This window comes from Procambarus clarkii, chromosome 8, assembly GCF_040958095.1.
Source record: "Procambarus clarkii isolate CNS0578487 chromosome 8, FALCON_Pclarkii_2.0, whole genome shotgun sequence".
Classification (NCBI taxonomy): Eukaryota; Metazoa; Arthropoda; class Malacostraca; order Decapoda; family Cambaridae; genus Procambarus; species Procambarus clarkii.
This window is the reverse complement of record NC_091157.1, coordinates 10,253,804-10,274,603: the sequence shown is the minus strand read 5'-3', so window position 1 is coordinate 10,274,603 and position 20,800 is coordinate 10,253,804. Positions and strand designations below refer to the sequence as shown.

Here is a 20,800-nt window from a genome sequence, read left to right as displayed (position 1 = left end):
TCCTCGAAATCAAGTCGTTTTTAAAGTTAAACAATGACGGTTAAGCAAAACTGGGAGTACACAGGCCAAGAGTACTTAGGCTAGAAGTACACTGGCCAGAAGTACACAGGCCAGAAGTATCCAGGCTAGAAATGCCTAGGCAAGGCGTACAATGACCTGAAGTACTGAGGCCAGAAGTACCCAGATTTGTCGCTTTCTCACACTTTCAGAGATATTTTTCCCTTTCTTTCCCCCACAAGTCGCAGGGTAATTTTTATTTACTTTCCTCATTGGAGTCTTTCTCCAACGTTCAATACAGATGCTTCACTCCATACACCGACTAACCTTCCCTCCCTCTGTTCCTCCTTTAATCTCTCCATCCCTCTTTCTTTCTCTCTCTCTCTGTCTCTCCCTCCTACCCTCCCTCCCATAATACCTCACTCCCTCCCACAGGGAAGGGCCGCAGCGCCCATGCCTGACTCCTACAGAGGGGAATAATCTCACATCAGACCATGCGAGATTTCCTTTAAAAATTTGTTTTATTACATTTCATTAGATGAGGCGCAGATCTGAAGTACTGAGTGAGGCTTCTCTTTCGCACGAGTCTAGAGACATTGCCTCTTGAAGGCGTGTTGACATATATTCGATAACCTGAAAACAGGTCTCTTTCTTTTTTAATCAGGGAATTGGAATTCAAATAGATTACTACCAAAGAGACTAAATAACAAAGGATTGTATTGCCCTGAAGACAAGGATCTCAATGGTCGCTCTACCCGACTGCTAGGAACCTTCATATACGAGCACCCTTGCTCTAACAGCCCTTCCACGCAGACGTGATGGAAGGAACGGGCTTCCTTGACCGCATTATATACATGACAAGAAGTGAATTTACAATTAGAGTTAAGATTGAAGATGCGATACGCCGGTCACGAAGCTAGCCAAGAGCGGGCTACGATATAGCCTTTCACCGAAGCAATATCCAAATTATGGTTTCATATGGAAGGTTTTGGGAGACTTTCCATTCACCTGGGCTGTATGGGTCTCGAACCGTGGACCAATACAACCGTGGAGCATGTGTGGCCGAAGCTCCATCGACTGGGCTATTTTTGGAGAGTGCTTAGCAAGGGAGCTTCGCCTTGCTCGGAATACAGAAACACGCGCAATGGCTTCCTCATACAAGGTGCACTTCGGTGTACACAGAGGCACTTAAATGGGCCTCTCATAGCATGAAGTTAGCACATGAGCAGCCTATAATACGCCTTGGTTGCTGCCTGTACCCGCCCACTCTACACCTTTGGATGCTATCACTCCCCCTCCTCTCTACACCTTTGCGACCAAAGACCAACTAATAACATTGATGAGAGAACTCTCGTCTGAATACCAATGAAAGTTCCAAGTCATCAGCTTTCCCTGAAAACTGCTCTGCATCTCTTACGAAGTTATTTGCAAAGTAGCGCAGGCATGCAAGGCGTATTGTGAGGTCTGCAGCGTGCAACATACGAACTGCACTATTAGCGAATTGCTTGCTTTTCTTCACAATTCTCGGTGACCTCTAGAGTATCTGTTATCGGCCGTTAATGCTATGAATATTGATATGCAAACTGATGGAATACGTTCATGCGTACGACAACAAAGAAAGAGAGAAAGAAAGAGAGTGAGAAAGAGAAAAAGAGAAAGAGAGAAAGAGAGGAAGAGAGTAAGAGAGAGAGAAAAAGAGAAAGAGAGAGAGAGAGAACAGCTCCTTCAAAATTTATACATACAAACGGCATTTTGGTTGTTAAGGTTAAGCGGGGTTAATGAAGGGGTGCCTGCTTGAGCCGAGCGCTCGGCCGTAACTCACCCCTCAACCCCCACTCACGACTCCCCTCTGCTACTTGAACCCCTGCTCGTAACTCACCCCCCCCCACTCACCTCTGCTACTCAAACCCCGGGTCGTAACTCGCCTCCTCCACTCACACTCCTCCTCCACCAACACACGTATTCCAAAGTGGGAAACCAACCCATATACAAGCCCTAAATTGCCCTGAATTGGATATCTATTTTGTTTGTGTGAGTGTTGATCCGGTGAGCCTGAGGCCACAGAGCTCAATTTGAGCTCCCGACCGACCGGTACAAAGACTGGGACTAAGACATGGACTAAGACCAGGACTTAGACCGGGACTAAGACCGGGACTATATTATAATAATTTTGTGTTCGCGGTGGTGATCAGGTCAGCGTGATGGAGAGGTGGTGAGGGGTATTAGGTGTTTCAAGAGCCATCGGTGGCGCCCACTGGGCTGTTTAATGAGGTATTAGGAAGTTAATGACTCGATTAGAAGCTGATGACGTGGTTACAGCAGCGCCTCACACCCGTGATAATTGCGGCTTCTGTCGGCTGTATTGATTCTTATCACGACACACAAGACACTCTTGTTGTAGACAAATCTTTCTGATCTTTCATTTCGTTTCCCCCCAGTTGCTTTGTTTCCCTTCCTTCCATGTCTTCTCTTCCAGCATCTTGTCTCAAGAGTGTTCCCGGACTCTCTAATTCCATGGATGGGGTCCGAGCCTCGCTAAGTCCCTTGCGTCTGACAGCACTGTGTTCCCAAGCTTGGTGATAGACGACGATGATCATGATAACACCTGCCTTTACGACCTTCAGGAATTTTGTGGGACGTCAGCTGAGGGACACGAGGGAGGAGGGAAAATTTGATCCCCCAGTGAGAGAGATGAGAGTGTACTCACCTAGTTGTGTTAGCGGGGGTTGAGCTCTGGCTCTTTGGTCCCGCCTCTCAACCGTCAATCAACAGGTGTACAGATTCCTGAGCCTATTGGGCTCTATCATATCTACATTTGAAACTGTGTATGGAGTCAGCCTCCACCACATCACCTCCTAATGCATTCCATTTGTCAACCACTCTGACACTAAAAAAGTTCTTTCTTAGTGTCAGAGTGGTTGACAAGCGGAATGCATTAGGAGGTGATGTGGTGGAGGGTGACTCCATACACAGTTTCAAGTGTGAAGGAGTGCGAATGTGCAAACAATGAAAACATTCATTTGGCATCAAATTGACAACCAAATAGGGAGCTTCCACAACACTTTCACGGGGCAAGTTGAATATATTGCAACATTGTGAGAGTATGCCTCTTTGCAATCGTTGCAACTTCACGGCCTCTCCGATTGGAAGAAATAGGTACCGATGGGTTAAAATGGTTGCGGAGGAGAAACTACAGATAGTAGTAAATTGGTGCTGACTTGGAAATCTGAATTAATTCGGAAATAGCTACCAATATGGGCAAGTAGCCACCTTTTGGTTTAAAATGTTACAATTTCGGGGGATGACGTCCGATGTTAGTTCACACATTTTTTTGAGTTAATGTTTGAGATAATATAACATGTATGTTTGAGGGAGTATATTACGTATAAATTAGAATTAATATATCAAAGAGAATATGACGTATGACCGAGAGAGTATAGGGAGTATATGTGTCTGAATGACCGCGTGCGTGCCAGCTGCAGTAGTATCGCTGATCATGCTCAAGGATGTTATCTTGCTGTTGATCTCAATCACATCGACAAAGAATTTAAACTTTCTTTAGTCTCCCTCCTCAGCTTCACTCTCAGCTCATTTTCCCCCTCTACATGGGCTGTGGACGGAAGGCTGGAACACGGCCTGGATCTGTCTGACGTAAGGATAATTAACGTGTTAAGCTTAAGGAGATAATGAGATATAAGGATACAATACCGAGGAGATACGAGGTGACCGGACCAACCCTCTCATCCCACTGGTAATTAACGATACTTTTTTGGCATCAATCTGTGTGGTGGGGGTCGGTGGAGGCTGTGTAAGGGGATTAAGAAAATGACAAACTGGAAGGAAAGGCAGTAGAAGCCAACTCCATATCAGTTTAATAATTATAAAGAGTTGACATGTTAGTCGAAGCCCGATAGCTGAAGCTCGATCCTGCATACACAAACAGATGAATAGAGAAGCGACCTTGCGTGAGCGTCCAGTGTAACAGGGAAGGGGAAGATAATTTTCAGGAGAAAGCGGCAAGCCATTAGACTACGTAGCACTGGGAAGGAGACAGGATAAGGAATTTGGAATGGGACGGGGGGGAAAGGAATGGTACCCAACCACTTGGACGTTCGGGAATAGAACGCAGACCTGTATGAAGCGAGACCGTCGCTCTACCGTCCAGCTCAAGAGGTTGGGCTGGACGTGCTAACAACCTTGACGGTGGTTCATCAGAACGCTCAACTATAAGAGTTATAAGGAATTGAACCTCAACAAAATCCTTCTGTCACGACGAGCAGCAAAATACCTTGCAGAGTGCTCAGTAACACCAGGCGGGTGGGGTTGATGCATAGGATTATATATATATCCGTTCCCCGATGGACACAATATCCAACGCTGAATCTACTTATCCACATTGACTCACTGTTAAATTGACGTTACTCTGGAATATTGTGCTGACTGGAACTATGCTTGTGGCCTCTCTTATTGCTGGTGATACGAGGAAAGGGTCCTCAGTCCCCATTAAACCATTAAACTACTATATATAATAGTGTCACAAAAGAGGTACCGCCGGACTCTTAACTCACAGGATAAGAGGCAGAGGAACTATATCACTCTTCTAAAATGAACTGCGACAGAGTTGACGATTAATATCGCCATAGATAACCACAGGAGAGAAATATCGCGTGTAAATAATCGTCCGTTTAAGCCCGCGATGACGTCATCCATTACTTCCCCCAGATGCACCCTGCCGTGAAGAGCTGTTTTGTTTATGTTCTGGACATGATTATCGGCCTTGTGCTACATTCTCTACCTGGCGGCATGACAGGGCTAACACACACGTGCACTAAGGCCGACGTACACTGTACTATGAGTCAGCAATTGAACCACTAACGCTCTGGTGTTTATGATCGTTATGTTCGCTTGAGATTTCCTACCAGACAAGGATGCGTGCTTCGTTAATTACTATTCGAAAGTAGACCCTACGTATGAGCGCCGTAGAGTAGTGTTTTGCGTGCGACTGTGTGCGGGAAAGGCCACAGTTGCGGTTTAGCATTGTATTGGTCAATATATAAGACCTCCATAATACGGCGACCTATGAGCCCTGACAGTGCCCAATCGCTTTACACTTGAGGTCTAATCGAACTCTTATCAATCACTAATGATACCTTATCCCTTTTTTATGGTGTGTGTTGTGTAATTAAGAGACGAGGAGACGTTTAGTGAAGGGCGGGTCCAGGCTGCCACTATGACAAAGGTTCGGCGCATTCAAGGACAATAGAACCTTAATGGGGATAACTTGATGTCTGGCGGGAGGCAGAGAGTTGTGTCTGTGTTAGACAACCGCTCTTAACACCAGGTTCCCATAGTGTTAACACCAGGCTCCCCTAGTGTTAACACCAGGCTCCCATAGTGTTAACACCAGGCTCCCATAGTGTTAACACCAGGTTCCCATAGTGTTAACACCAGGCTCCCATAGTGTTAACACCAGGCTCCCATAGTGTTAACATCAAGCTCCCATAGTGTTAACACCAGGTTCCCATAGTGTTAACACCAGGCTCCCATAGTGTTAACACCAGGTTCCCATAGTGTTAACACCAGGCTCCCATAGTGTTAACACCAAGCTCCCATAGTGTTAACACCAGGCTCCCATAGTGTTAACACCAGGTTCCCATAGTGTTAACACCAGGCTCCCATAGTGTTAACACCAGGTTCCCATAGTGTTAACACCAGGCTCCCATAGTGTTAACACCAAGCTCCCATAGTGTTAACACCAGGCTCCCATAGTGTTAACACCAGGTTCCCATAGTGTTAACACCAGGCTCCCATAGTGTTAACACCAGGCTCCCATAGTGTTAACACCAGGCTCCCATAGTGTTAACACCAAGCTCCCATAGTGTTAACACCAGGCTCCCATAGTGTTAACACCAGGTTCCCATAGTGTTAACACCAGGTTCCCATAGTGTTAACACCAGGCTCCCCTAGTGTTAACACCAGGCTCCCATAGTGTTAACACCAGGTTCCCATAGTGTTAACACCAGGCTCCCATAGTGTTAACACCAGGCTCCCATAGTGTTAACACCAGGCTCCCATAGTGTTAACACCAGGCTCCCATAGTGTTAACACCAGGTTTCCATAGTGTTAACACCAGGTTCCCATAGTGTTAACACCAAGCTCCCATAGTGTTAACACCAGGTTCCCATAGTGTTAACACCAGGTTCCCATAGTGTTAACACCAGGCTCCCATAGTGTTAACACCAGGCTCCCCTAGTGTTAACACCAGGTTCCCATAGTGTTAACACCAGGTTCCCATAGTGTTAACACCATGCTCCCATAGTGTTAACACCACGTTCCCATAGTGTTAACACCAGGTTCCCATAGTGTTAACACCAGGATCCCATAGTGTTAACACCAGGTTCCCATAGTGTTAACACCAGGTTCCCATAGTGTTAACACCAGGATCCCATAGTGTTAACACCAGCTTCCCTTAGTGTTAACACCAGCTTCCCATAGTGTTAACACTGTGCTCTCATAGTGTTACTTCTGTGCTCGCTTGTTCCTCTAGCTTGTCTGTGGCTCCGTTATTCGCTCTCAAGTGGCCAGTATTCGTTTCCGGCTGTCGTTCTGTGCACTCTTTCTCGTTAGTCTCCGTCGTTCTCGTTAATCTCAGTCCATCTCGATATTCTCCCTCCCGATTCGTGGGTCCAGATAGAATCAAGGTAGACAGGAGGGTGAAGGATGAATATTATATATATATATATATATATATATATATATATATATATATATATATATATATATATATATATATATATATATATATATATATATATATATATATATATATATATATATATATATATATATATGTTATGTATGCGGTGAGTCAGGGCTGAGTCACGAAGGGCCATCCACATTCCGGAGGTTGATAAATTTCTGAAGTGCGAACTTCCCCTTTCACCTGGAGGCTGAGACTGGCCACTGGGAATCACAATCCACCTGACGTCATCGTGCGGGTAGTTACGACGTCACTCAGATGAACCACTGAGCGACGGCAGAGCAAGAGGGGGTGGGGGGGAGGGTAGTTATGACATCACTTGTGACGATGGTTTTCTTGAGCTTGATCTCTTTTAGGCTCTTAAGATGGCACTGATGACACTCAGTAGTGACTTGTGCCAGTGCCTTCGTGTATATATATATATATATATATATATATATATATATATATATATATATATATATATATATATATATATATATATTATTAAATATGACCGAAAAAGTAAGATTAATAATTCTAACACGAATTTTCTCAATCTTTCGTACATTACGCTTCACTGTTGGAGGCAAATCAAAAATCACTTCTCCAAAATTCATTTTTATTTCTAGTCTGACGCGACACGGGCGCGTTTCGTAAAACTTATTACATTTTCAAAGACTTCACAAATACACAACTGATTAGAACTTACGTATCTCTGCTATTATATCTACATTTGAGTGAGGTGGGAGGGATGATGTGGCATATAGTGATGTGGCATTAACACAAGACAGAATATGAGGGGATATTAATAGGGTATTAAAAGTATCAACACAAGACAGAACAGAAACAATGGGTATTGAATAGAAGTGTTTGTAGAAAGCCTATTGGTCCATATTTCTTGATGCTTCTATATTGGAGCGGAGTCTTGAGGTGGGTAGAATATAGTTGTGCAATAATTGGCTGTTGATTGCTGGTGTTGACTTCTTGATGTGTAGTGCCTCGCAAACGTCAAGCCGCCTGCTATCGCTGTATCTATCGATGATTTCTGTGTTATTTACTAGGATTTCTCTGGCGATGGTTTGGTTATGGGAAGAGATTATATGTTCCTTAATAGAGCCCTGTTGCTTATGCATCGTTAAACGCCTAGAAAGAGATGTTGTTGTCTTGCCTATATACTGGGTTTTTTGGAGCTTACAGTCCCCAAGTGGGCATTTGAAGGCATAGACGACGTTAGTCTCTTTTAAAGCGTTTTGTTTTGTGTCTGGAGAGTTTCTCATGAGTAGGCTGGCCGTTTTTCTGGTTTTATAGTAAATCGTCAGTTGTATCCTCTGATTTTTGTCTGTAGGGATAACGTTTCTATTAACAATATCTTTCAGGACCCTTTCCTCCGTTTTATGAGCTGTGGAAAAGAAGTTCCTGTAAAATAGTCTAATAGGGGGTATAGGTGTTGTGTTAGTTGTCTCTTCAGAGGTTGCATGGCTTTTCACTTTCCTTCTTATGATGTCTTCGATGAAACCATTGGAGAAGCCGTTATTGACTAGAACCTGCCTTACCCTACAGAGTTCTTCGTCGACTTGCTTCCATTCTGAGCTGTGGCTGAGAGCACGGTCGACGTATGCGTTAACAACACTCCTCTTGTACCTGTCAGGGCAGTCGCTGTTGGCATTTAGGCACATTCCTATGTTTGTTTCCTTAGTGTAGACTGCAGTGTGGAAACCTCCGCCCTTTTCCATGACTGTTACATCTAGAAAAGGCAGCTTCCCATCCTTTTCCGTCTCGTAAGTGAAACGCAGCACGGAACTCTGCTCAAATGCCTCCTTCAGCTCCTGCAGATGTCTGACATCAGGTACCTGTGTAAAAATGTCGTCAACATACCTGCAGTATATGGCCGGTTTCAAGTTCATGTCGACTAAGACTTTTTGCTCGATGGTACCCATGTAGAAGTTTGCAAACAGGACACCTAGGGGAGAACCCATGGCGACCCCATCTACTTGCTTATACATGTGCCCATCCGGGCTCAAGAAGGGTGCCTCTTTAGTACAAGCTTGGAGTAGTTTCCTCAGAATACTTTCTGGCATGTCAAGAGGAGTACAGGCTGGATCGCGATACACTCTGTCGGCTATCATTCCGATTGTCTCGTCCACAGGTACGTTGGTAAACAGCGATTCTACGTCCAACGAGGCTCTTATCCCTGTGGCCCGTGTGCCCCGCAGTAAGTCCACAAATTCCTTTAGAGACTTCAGGCTGAAGGCGCAAGGAACATAAGGAGTCAGCAGGCCGTTGAGTCGCTTCGCCAGTCTGTACGTGGGTGTGGGTATCTGGCTAATGATTGGCCGAAGTGGGTTTCCAGGCTTGTGCGTCTTGACATTTCCATACGCATATCCAGGTTTATATTCCCCAATGATCTTTGGCAGGTGGAGTCCGGATTTCTTGGCGTTCACAGTTTCGATCAGTTTGTTGACCTTTGCTTTTAATTCGGCTGTAGTGTCCTTCGTTACCCTTTGGAACTTAGTTTGGTCAGAGAGTATGATGTTCATTTTCGCCAGATATTCGTCTTTTTTAAGAATGACATATATTGGCGACTTGTCACCTCTCCTGACAACTATCTCCTTGTTCTCACGAAGGCTTTTAGCTGCCGCTTTAAGCTCGGGGGACAGTATGGTGCTTCTGTAGTTGCCTCGATTCTTTCCTCCTTCTGCAATAAGTTCTGCTTGTAAGGTATCTTTGGTAGTGACCTTCTTTTGTGTCTCGAGGTCGAATATGTCGTCCAACAGAATTTCCAACTCTACTTTCCGGGCCATTTCACTCGGTCTGGACATAACATGACAGTTTATGCCCAGATTTAGGAGAGTGACTTGGTCCTCAGTGAGGTTAATTCCTGCAAGGTTCAAGAAGCCATCTCTTGGTCGTGGAATTGCCATAGGTCCTCCATATAATGTTGTTAGTTTCTTGATAATCCTTGTTTCAGTGCTGAGGTGATGTTGGTCTGTGAGGATGTCGAGGTGTTGTTCAATGCGGGTACGGATACTATGGTCGATGTTGCTATTTCTCCACTCGTTTGTAGCATGAAGTAGTTGCGTTTTGTTGTCTTTGATTTCATTCTCTGCCTTGTATATCTGATCACGAATCAGATCCTGGCGATATTTTATCGTGAAGGCTTGATTCCTTGCTGCTGGGTCGTGCACTTTAATATTAGTATATTTTGGTAGCAGTCTTTCCTGTAGACATATATTATTAAATATGACCGAAAAAGTAAGATTAATAATTCTAACACGAATTTTCTCAATCTTTGAGATTGAGAAAATATTCTCAATATTCTACCCAATCGTGGGTAGAATATAGTTGTGCACAACTATATTCTACCCACCTCAAGACTCCGCTCCAATATAGAAGCATCAAGAAATATGGACCAATAGGCTTTCTACAAACACTTCTATTCAATACCCATTGTTTCTGTTCTGTCTTGTGTTGATACTTTTAATACCCTATTAATATCCCCTCCTGTTCTGTCTTGTGTTAATGCCACATCACCCTTCCCACCTCACTCAAATGTAGATATAAAATCAGAGATACGTTCTAATCAGTTGTGTATTTGTGAAGTCTTTGAAAATGTAATAAGTTTTACGAAACGCGCCCGTGTCGCGTCAGACTAGAAATAAAAATGAATTTTGGAGAAGTGATTTTTGATTTACCTCCAACAGTGAAGCGTAATGTACGAAAGATTGAGAAAATTCGTGTTAGAATTATTAATCTTACTTTTTCGGTCATATTTAATAATATATATATATATATATATATATATATATATATATATATATATATATATATATACGGTGGCGGTTATGATAGCGGTGAAAATGAGAGCTCGAAACGTCACATAACTGGTGAATATGACGTCATTTATTGTATTTTATAACATGTCAAGCAAGTACAGCGGTTTTTTGTCCATGGTTCGAGGCTATTGACGAAGCATGTAGGGGATGGGGGAGGGGGGGGGATGGCAGAGGAAGGGGTGGTGGTTGAGAATAGTGTGAGGAGAAGAGAGTTTGGAGTGTAGGGATTTGAGTTTGGATGGAATATAGTGTTAGGGAAAGACCAGTAGATGGGAAGGGGATAGGAACCGTCTGGTGGGAAAGGGGGGAGAGGAATGGGAAAGTATGGTGTGAGTGACATTCGAGTGTGTGTGTGTGTGTGTGTGTGTGTGTGTGTGTGTGTGTGTGTGTGTGTGTGTGTGTGTGTGTGTGTGTGTGTGTGTGTGTGTGTATATGTGTGTGTGTGTGTCAGTGTGAGAGCGTTTAAGAATATGTGAAGATATAATCATAAATTATCTCGTGGCTTTCCTGATAGACCGGTGTATATAGACAAATAAGTTGATACAATTAACTGATTATATAAACTGTTTAACAGGATGATCAACTGTTGGACTTATTAAATTGATAATGTGAAATGTTAGAGAGATATATTATGAGATTATCAGCATTACAACTTTTAATCTGGAGTTGTTTTCGTCTCAATTTGAATACTCAAAGCACCCGGGCCGTCAGGTGCTGGTTTAGGGGTGGTTGTACTGGAGGTGGTGGAGGTTGGTGGGGGTTGGTGGGGGTTGGTGGGTTGAAAGAGGGTGGAGGGGTTGGGGGTTTGGAGGGAGGGAGCGATATGGGTGTAGAGAAGGGAAAGTAACTATTTAAATCTTCCACTGTGAGTTTCTCTCACCATTATTTTGCATGATTTATGCTACACGAGGAGCTCAGTGCTCACGGGAGGCTGAGCTCTGCTCTCCGGAGCTTAAAGCCTGCCCATCTGAGCTCTGTTCTAAACCTGAGAGGAAGTGCCCTCGAAAACTATCATAAAATCCTTTCATTGCAAACTGTTGCACGAACGAGAAGGATTACATGACTTTTAACTCGTGTTTTTCGTCCCGAGTGCCAAGGAGCTGCACTTTGTTTCCTTAACAATCCCTTTACTCGACTGTTTAACAGCGCTCAGGTGATTCAAGTCGAGTCATTTATCTGGAGCTGCTGGTATCCTCTCTGAATACAGCCCGTCCTCTGATGCAAAGTGCCAAGCGCGTTAATCCAGCCGCCAAATCTGTTTATTAATGAAAAGCGGTTTATATACGACTCACAATTGATGACGTCCGAACACTTCCGGAACAAGTGCTTCGCTCACGTCCTCTGTTCGAACCAAAATTCTATAAATGCTTCACGTGCTTCATATACAAATAGTCACCGTTGGAACATAAACTTCTCTCCTAACCTACGCCTAACTATACATCGAATTTGTATGTATAATAATATTAATTTATATATGAGAACAAACCAGTTTTTAATACACAGTATGTAACAATTGGTGAATGCGTGTGGGGAGGACGGCCGCTGCTTTAAACAGCCTAGTATGGAGGGATTACTGAATGTTGCCACGAGTCGTTATATCTGGCTCCAAAGATCCGAACTTTGTTTGTATTTAGTTCAACGTACAGAAGTTGAACTTAAAATACAAAAGAAGTTGTATTTAGTCCAACTTCTCCAGAAGCTGTTATGTTTCTTCAAAGATTATAGCAATTGTATACCTGGTGAGTGGCGAGGCTTGGTGGGTGGCGAGGCTTGGTGGGTGGCGAGGCTTGGTGGGTGGCGAGGTAACTGAGCACCTGAGCTCTTCCTGTTGGGTGGCAAGGCTTGGTGGGTGGTGAGGTAACTGAGCACCAGCAAGACTCCTGGTGGGTGGCGAGGTAACTGAGCACCCGCAAGACTCCTGGTGGGTGGCGAGGTAACTGAGCACCCGCAAGACTCCTGGTGGGTGGCGAGGTAACTGAGCACCAGCAAGACTCCTGGTGGGTGGCGAGGTAACTGAGCACCCGCAAGACTCCTGGTGGGTGGCGAGGTAACTGAGCACCAGCAAGACTCCTGGTGGGTGGCGAGGTAACTGAGCACCAGCAAGACTCCTGGTGGGTGGCGAGGTAACTGAGCACCAGCAAGACTCCTGGTGGGTGGCGAGGTAACTGAGCACCAGCAAGACTCCTGGTGGGTGGCGAGGTAACTGAGCACCAACAAGACTCCTGGTGGGTGGCGAGGTAACTGAGCACCAACAAGACTCCTGGTGGGTGGCGAGGTAACTGAGCACCAGCAAGACTCCTGGTGGGTGGCGAGGTAACTGAGCACCAACAAGACTCCTGGTGGGTGGCGAGGTAACTGAGCACCAGCAAGACTCCTGGTGGGTGGCGAGGTAACTGAGCACCAGCAAGACTCCTGGTGGGTCATAAAGAGCTCACGGCCTGAGGAACGCCTCACGGAGTCTACATAAACGTCGCTAGAAGCGCCTCGTTCCCGTCCCAGTAAACCATCGATGCTAGCAGGTATGCTGCTCGTAGCACCGAATTTTCTGTTCCATGGGAGAAGGGACTAGACACTCACACTGGCTCCTACCCCAAGAGGTGTTAATTTGACCAGACCACACACTAGAAGGTGAAGGGACGACGACGTTTCGGTCTGTCCTGGACCATTTTCAATCGACTTGAGAATGGTCCAGGACGGACCGAAACGTCGTCGTCCCTTCACCTTCTAGTGTGTGGTCTGGTCAAATTACTTTAGCCACGTTATTGTGACTAATCGCCTGCAAGAGGTGTTAATTTATGGGGAAAATGGGGGGTCAAGGACACACTGTTCATTAGGGGGTGCTCACGGGTACACTTTGCATAGGGAAGTTGGAGGGTGGCGGGACCCTTACGATGCATATCAGACACTAACAGGGAAGGGTTTCAAATTTGTACGTAAAGTGACACTTCACACACACGAGGGCCGGGACCAGATTCACGAAGCAGTTACGCAAGTACTTACGCAAGTGTACATCTTCCCTCAATCTTTGACAACTTTGGTTACATTTATTAAACAGTTTACATGCATGAAAACTTCCCCAACAACTGTTACTTTTATAAACAGCCTCCTGGTGCTACGGAGCTCATTAACTGTTCAATAATTGCAAACAAAGCCGCCAAAGATTGAGAAAAGATTTACAGGTTCGTAAGTGCTTGCGTAACTGCTTCGTGAATCTGGCCCCAAGATCCCATAGTGACAACTGGCAGGCACAGCCACAGAGGGAAACAAGCCAGTAAGCGCCACCATACGCCAGTAGGAAGTGTTCAGGAGAAGTGTGGTTAGTGGTGACACACTAAAGCGTGCGTTAGTCCTTGAGTAATAACGCCTAAGTGAAGGTGAATGGTTCCGGAATGTGTGAAACTCACCATGTCGCTATTTTCTCCCCTGAAGCGATCTTAACCACCACTTAAGGGGGAACTACGCTAGTATCCCTGGAAACACAAACCGAAACTGTCTCTATTTTCCGCTTGTTACAACTTGTAACAAAGTTGTTACATCTTGGCTTAACGTGTTTATGACGTATTAGAACGTTGTTACAACTTGCTATATTGGTTGTTATAATTGGTTAGGTGTTAAAACTTGTTCGAACGTTGTACCAACGTCGTAGTTTCGGTGTGTGCTTGGCGGGATGTGTCGTTTCAGAAACAGTTCCTCCCACGACGCGTCCTAGGAGAAGTTCCCAAAGAGAGAGTGAATAAAAAAACACTAATATGTGTAAAGTATATATGATAATGGACCTTTACGGTCGTAAACAGTGTTATTTACAAGTTAAAAACACGACCCAGATGAAGGATCCCGGATATAAGCTGTTTTGTTTGGTCTTGATTTAGCATGCTGAAGGCTATCCTGCCGTTGATCGGCCTTTATAGCTCAAAATCAAATTGGTTGATTATTTTGTCCAGTTAGCCTCCCGCGACACGGTCAGGGTGATATAATAATATTATTCGTCCCTCCCACCAGAATGTAAATGATCCGAGATGATAATCTCAAAGAAAACGGCTTGTATCAGGGTCTCACCCATCCCGTTTTCTATGAGCCCGTACCATTTTCTTTTATGGTGGTGGTGGGTGGGAGCAGGTGGGGTCTGGAGGCTGCACCTGGAGCTGCCAGCACCCACCTTCCCCATCACCCACCTGGACGTCCACGCCCACGTCCACGCCCACGTCCACGCCTACGCCCACGTGCACGCCCACGCCCAGTGGGGTGGGACGGCAAGCCGGCTTCTTCACGGTCACCGTCAATTAACAGTAATGGAGAACGGGAATGTGATAAAAGTCAGATGCCATTAATAAAGTCTTTCGAGAAGTATGCTCGACAGTGTAGCTCTGCTGGGAGTGTTTGTGTGATGGTGTCCAACAGCAGCTTAAAGAGAGAGAAAGAAAGAGAGAGAGAGAGAGAAAGAGAGAGAGAGAATGAGAGAGAGAGAGAGAGAGAGAGAGAGAGAGAGAGAGAGAGAGAGAGAGAGAGAGAGAGAGAGAGAGAGAGAGAGAGAGAGCATATATATATTTGCTGGAATGTTAAGAGCAGATTGTATTAACAGTAATACGATGGTAATTACTGTACTAATAAAATCAGACAACCTGCTCAATTGCTGACATATCTAATATACTTACCACCTCCTGGGTATATATCTAATATACCTCCCTGGCTGGGGGTCATATAACACTATGTACACATTAATTCCCACAGAGGTCCAAAGTGAAGATTGAGCAGCATCACTGGAGATTCCGTTCCTGTGATTCAGCCCAGTGCTGAGCATCAGGACTCAGCCCCACACAGCATCCCAAGGGAAGTGAGAATCGCAACAGCAACAGCAATGAAGGAGCTGCTGCTTCTGTGGCGACTCTCCAAGATCGAGGCAAAGCAACGAGGCGATATTAAGCAGCTTGGAACATATTCATCTGTTTAAACATGTTTTCTTATGTTATTCATTTAGTTGTGCAGATAAATAATAGTACCAATTGAAATAATGTCGAATAATATTTTAAATAAAGGAGAGGTATGTATATACATACCTCTGCTGTGTATATATATATATATATATATATATATATATATATATATATATATACATATATATATATATATATATATATATATATATATATATATATATATATATATATATACATATATATATATTGTACCTAGTAGCCAGAACGCAGTATTAGGCTTACCGTACAAGGCCCGATTTGCCTAATAAGCCAAGTTTTTTTAGTTTATATATTTTTCAATTTTTTTTCCTTATGAAATGATAACTCTATCTATTTCATTATGTATGAGTTAAGTTCTTTTAATTTGAGTTAAAACTAATGTAGAAATATGACCGAACCTAACCAACCCTACCTAACCTAACCTAACCTAACCTAACCTATGTTAACCTAACCAAACTAACACAACTAAGTCAATAATTTTTGTTCCTAACATAATATAATAATAATATTTCAAATAATCCCATTAAAAAAAATATTTTGAAAATTCAGAAAATCACTCGGACTATTCGGCAAATCAGGCCTTGCATAGTAGGCAGAGAAGTGCGTTCTGGTTACTAGGTACGACATACACACACACACACACACACACAAGGAAGGAAGGAGCAAGAGAACTGAGCCTACCACTCTCCATAGTGTATAACAAATCACTGGCAACAGGGGAACTGCCAGATATTTGGAAAGCAGCTAACGTAGTCCCGATATACAAGAAAGGGGATAGACAGGAGGCACTGAACTACAGGCCAGTGTCCCTAACCTGCATACCATGCAAGCTGATGGAGAAGATTGTGCGAAAAAAACTAGTGGAGCATCTGGAGCGAAGGAACTTTGTAACACAGCATCAACATGGGTTCAGGGATGGCAGGTCCTGCCTCACAGGGTTACTTGAATTCTACGACCAGGCAACAAAAATAAGGCAAGAAAGAGAAGGGTGGGCAGACTGCATATTTTTGGATTGTCAGAAAGCCTTTGATACAGTGCCACACAAGAGGCTAGTGCGAAAGTTGGAGATGCAGGCTGGAGTGAGAGGGAAGGTACTCCGGTGGATAGAGGAATACCTAAGCAACAGGAGACAACGAGTCTGTGTGAGGGGTGAAGTCTCAGATTGGCGAGACGTCACAAGTGGAGTCCCGCAGGGGTCAGTCCTCGGACCTATACTGTTTCTGGTATATGTAAATGATCTCCCAGAGGGTATAGATTCGTTCCTCTCAATGTTTGCCGACGATGCAAAAATTATGAGGAGGATTGAAACAGAGGATGATAGTAGGAGGCTACAAGATGACCTGGATAGACTGAGTGAATGGTCCAACAAATGGCTGTTGAAGTTCAACCCGAGTAAATGCAAAGTAATGAAACTAGGCAGTGGAAACAGGAGGCCAGGCACAGGATACAGAATAGGAGATGAAGTACTTAATGAAACAGACAGAGAGAAAGATCTAGGAGTTGATATCACACCAAACCTGTCTCCTGAAGCCCACATAAAGAGAATAACGTCTGCGGCATATGCGAGGCTGGCTAACATCAGAACGGCGTTCAGGAACCTGTGTAAGGAATCATTCAGAATCTTGTACACCACATATGTAAGACCAATCCTGGAGTATGCGGCCCCAGCATGGAGCCCGTACCTTGTCAAGCACAAGACGAAGCTGGAAAAAGTCCAAAGGTATGCTACTAGACTAGTCCCAGAACTAAGAGGCATGAGTTATGAGGAAAGGCTGCGGGAAATGCACCTCACGACACTGGAAGACAGAAGAGTAAGGGGGGACATGATCACAACCTACAAAATCCTCAGGGGAATCGACCGGGTAAACAAGGACGAACTTTTCAACACTGGTGGGACGCGAACAAGGGGACACAGGTGGAAGCTGAGTACCCAAATGAGCCACAGAGACGTTAGAAAGAACTTTTTCAGTGTCAGAGTAGTTAGCAAATGGAATGCATTAGGAAGTGATGTGGTGGAGGCTGACTCCATTCACAGTTTCAAATGTAGATATGATAGAGCCCAATAGGCTCAGGAATCTGTACACCAGTTGATTGACGGTTGAGAGGCGGGACCAAAGAGCCAGAGCTCAACCCCCGCAAGCACAATTAGGTGAGCACACACACACACACACACACACACACACACACGCACACACACACACACACACACAAGGTCGACAGCGGCGGACTACAAGAGACAGCTGGCGGCTGGGTTAACGAGCAGTTAGACAATCTTTAGACGATGGTCTCGTTTTGGGGGGGGGGGTGTTTCGCAGCTCTGACAAGTGTAGCCAAAACAAGGGAGGATTTCAGTGTGTTTTCTGCTCCCGTGCTGCGCGCGTTAGTGCACTCCCATGAGCTCTCAGTTTGATAATTAACTCTTGATATTGATACTTAACACCCCGTAAAAAATGCCAAAAGGAAAGTAGAACTAAAGGATCAAATTCGCTGTAGAACTTTAAGCCCAAATTCCCGTGTTTCCAAAGTGGTAAGAAGGATCGGAAAGCCAAGTGGTTAGGATATAAACATGGTACTTGTGTCTCTGTAGAATACAGGAGCATACTGGTTGTCAAACGCCCACTGAAGGAGCCTGACAGTTCTGTACGGAGAAGAGCGCGTTACAACGAGAGAAGCAACACCACTAACGAACTCAATAACGGAGAGAACTCGCTACATATATAAGGTACGTTACCAATGTAATAATTTAACATTCACATTTGAAGCTAATGAAAAAATTATTTGGAGAAATGAGGTGATTCGAACGAGCGATCAAAGTATTCTCCCAAGCTGCGCACCTTTATACCCCCTGTACCACGACGTGGTATATGTTATATAACCTGGGACTCTCCCCCTGAGTCTTCAGGGGTAAGGACGTGCGCGGCTGCCGGGACCATGCTCGGGGGTTCGAGTCCCCTCCACGACTCCAATTGATTTTCGCATTGATATGTATCACGTTAGATATGTGTGTTTATCTGAAGCTATATATAAGCTACATATATGAAGCTACATAAAGATATGTGTGTTTATCTGAATATATATATATATATATATATATATATATATATATATATATATATATATATATATATATATATATATATATATATATATATAAACAAATCTTAGAAAACCGAACCGTGGTTCGTGCGAGGGTTTACCAGATGGTGTCAGGTGACTAATTCCCAACTAGCCTTGTTTGTTGGTAAGCACAATCGTCTCCGTCACCGTCAATATAGACAGTGACGCCCCTTTATACACGCCCCTTTAAACCTTTAAAGGGGCGTCCGTTGATACGGTTAATTAAAGTGTTCAATGGTACGGTCAGTACCTTTGAAAATGAGTTATCTTCGCTATAAAGAAGATCAAAGACTCGCAACGAACACACTGAGACGATCTATTTTCATGTTTTAGCATATATGTATTTTTTTCATATGTATATTATACATGTATATTTAGCATATATGTATGTTCCATATATACTCTGTCTTAATAATTTCGCAATTATTCACATCGAAAATAATTTCTCACGGGCGTAACATCATATATTTAATAATAGCATTTGCCTGCATATATATATATATATATATATATATATATATATATATATATATATATATATATATATATATATATATATATATATATATGTGTGTGTGTGTGTGTGTGTGCGTCTTGTAGGTAAGCTTTTTGTCATGTTATCGGTCGTTGTCGATATCGTAACATTGGTGAATATAATGTACCTCATCATCATAATCATAATGCTCTCCGAGCTCATTGTTGTGGCGCGAAACACACATAAAACACACATACACACACAAACACACATTTGTTGATCGTATTCCTATGGGCCCGGGTTCAGTTCTCGGACGAGGCAGAAACAAATGACCAGAGTTTCTTTCACCTGGTGCCATTGTTTACTTAGCAGTAAATAGGTACCTGGGAGTTAGACAGCTGCTACGGACTGCTTCCTGGTCATGTGTGTGTGTGTGTGTTTGTGTGTGTGTGTGTGTGTGTGTGTGTGTGTGTGTGTGTGTGTGTGTGTGTGTGTGTGTGTGTGTGTGTGTGTGTGTGTGTGAAATATATGTTGTAGGTATGACTGAGGAGAAATAGGTATTGAGTCAGTACATAGGAGAACCGACAGTTAGAGAGGCGGGGTCCAAGAGCTAGCAGCTCGAGCCTGCAGCCACAAGTAGTATATACACACACACACACACACATACTCTCACTCTCACACTCTGTCTCCCTCTCTATTATATCCGTATGTTAACGCACAAACACCAAAATTATTTAACGGGCTTGTAATTAAAATTCGTTTTAATGTGTTAAAATTGTTTTTTTTATGTGTTAAGATAATTAAATATTTACTTAGCCCTTATCTGTAAAGCAAATAAGAACACAAAACATTTAGTAACAGGTTATGTAAGATGCAAGAGACCGGAATCCTAAGCCGTGGCTGATGCACGGGTTGAGACGATCAGATAAACAGTCTCACTCGCAAAGTGAACTTGTTCGTGCGCTGTCAATATTAGGTCAAGTCCACATTTTCTATCTTGTATATAAACATATATAAACCCTTAACATTATTGTGCCTTTTACAGGAAAGGGCAATGATGCTGACACAGTATTATTCTTAAGAGATATTTTGCATGCCAATTTCTTCAATTTCTTTCTTTATTATGCACCCAATACCCATCCCGTGGGCGGTGGTGTAAAGGATTACAGAGGCACATAATCAGTTCAGGAACTTTGCATGTTAAAGTTGATTATTTGTCAAACATATGAGAGTCTGACGAAAATTCTCGATAAAATATTTTTTATCGATTTTTTATTTATATAGATTTTTTTATAGATTTTTTATCGATTCTTTATTTTTATCGATTTTTTAATCGATTCTCTCTTTTTATCGATTTTTTTTCGATTCTTTATATATATCGATTTTTTTATCGATTCTCGTAAAAGGATCTGGCCCCCTGGGGCTAGATTCACGAAGCAGTTACGCAAGCACTTACGAACCTGTACATCTTTTCACAATCTTTGACGGCTTTGTTTACAATTATTAAACAGTTAATGAGCTACATAGCACTAGGAGGCTGTTTATAACAATAACAACACTTGATTGGGAAGTTTTCATGCTTGTTAACTGTTTAATAAATGTAACCAAAACCGTCAAAGATTGGTGTAAGATATACACGTTCGTAAGTACTTCCGTAACTGCT

General features: G+C 43.5%; 1 protein-coding gene across 8 annotated transcripts in view; it reads right to left on the bottom strand.

Moving 5' to 3' along the window:
* LOC123759757 (paired box protein Pax-5-like) overlaps positions 1–20,800 on the bottom strand; it is a 205,231-nt gene that overhangs the window by 169,922 nt on the left and 14,509 nt on the right. The window lies entirely within an intron of this gene.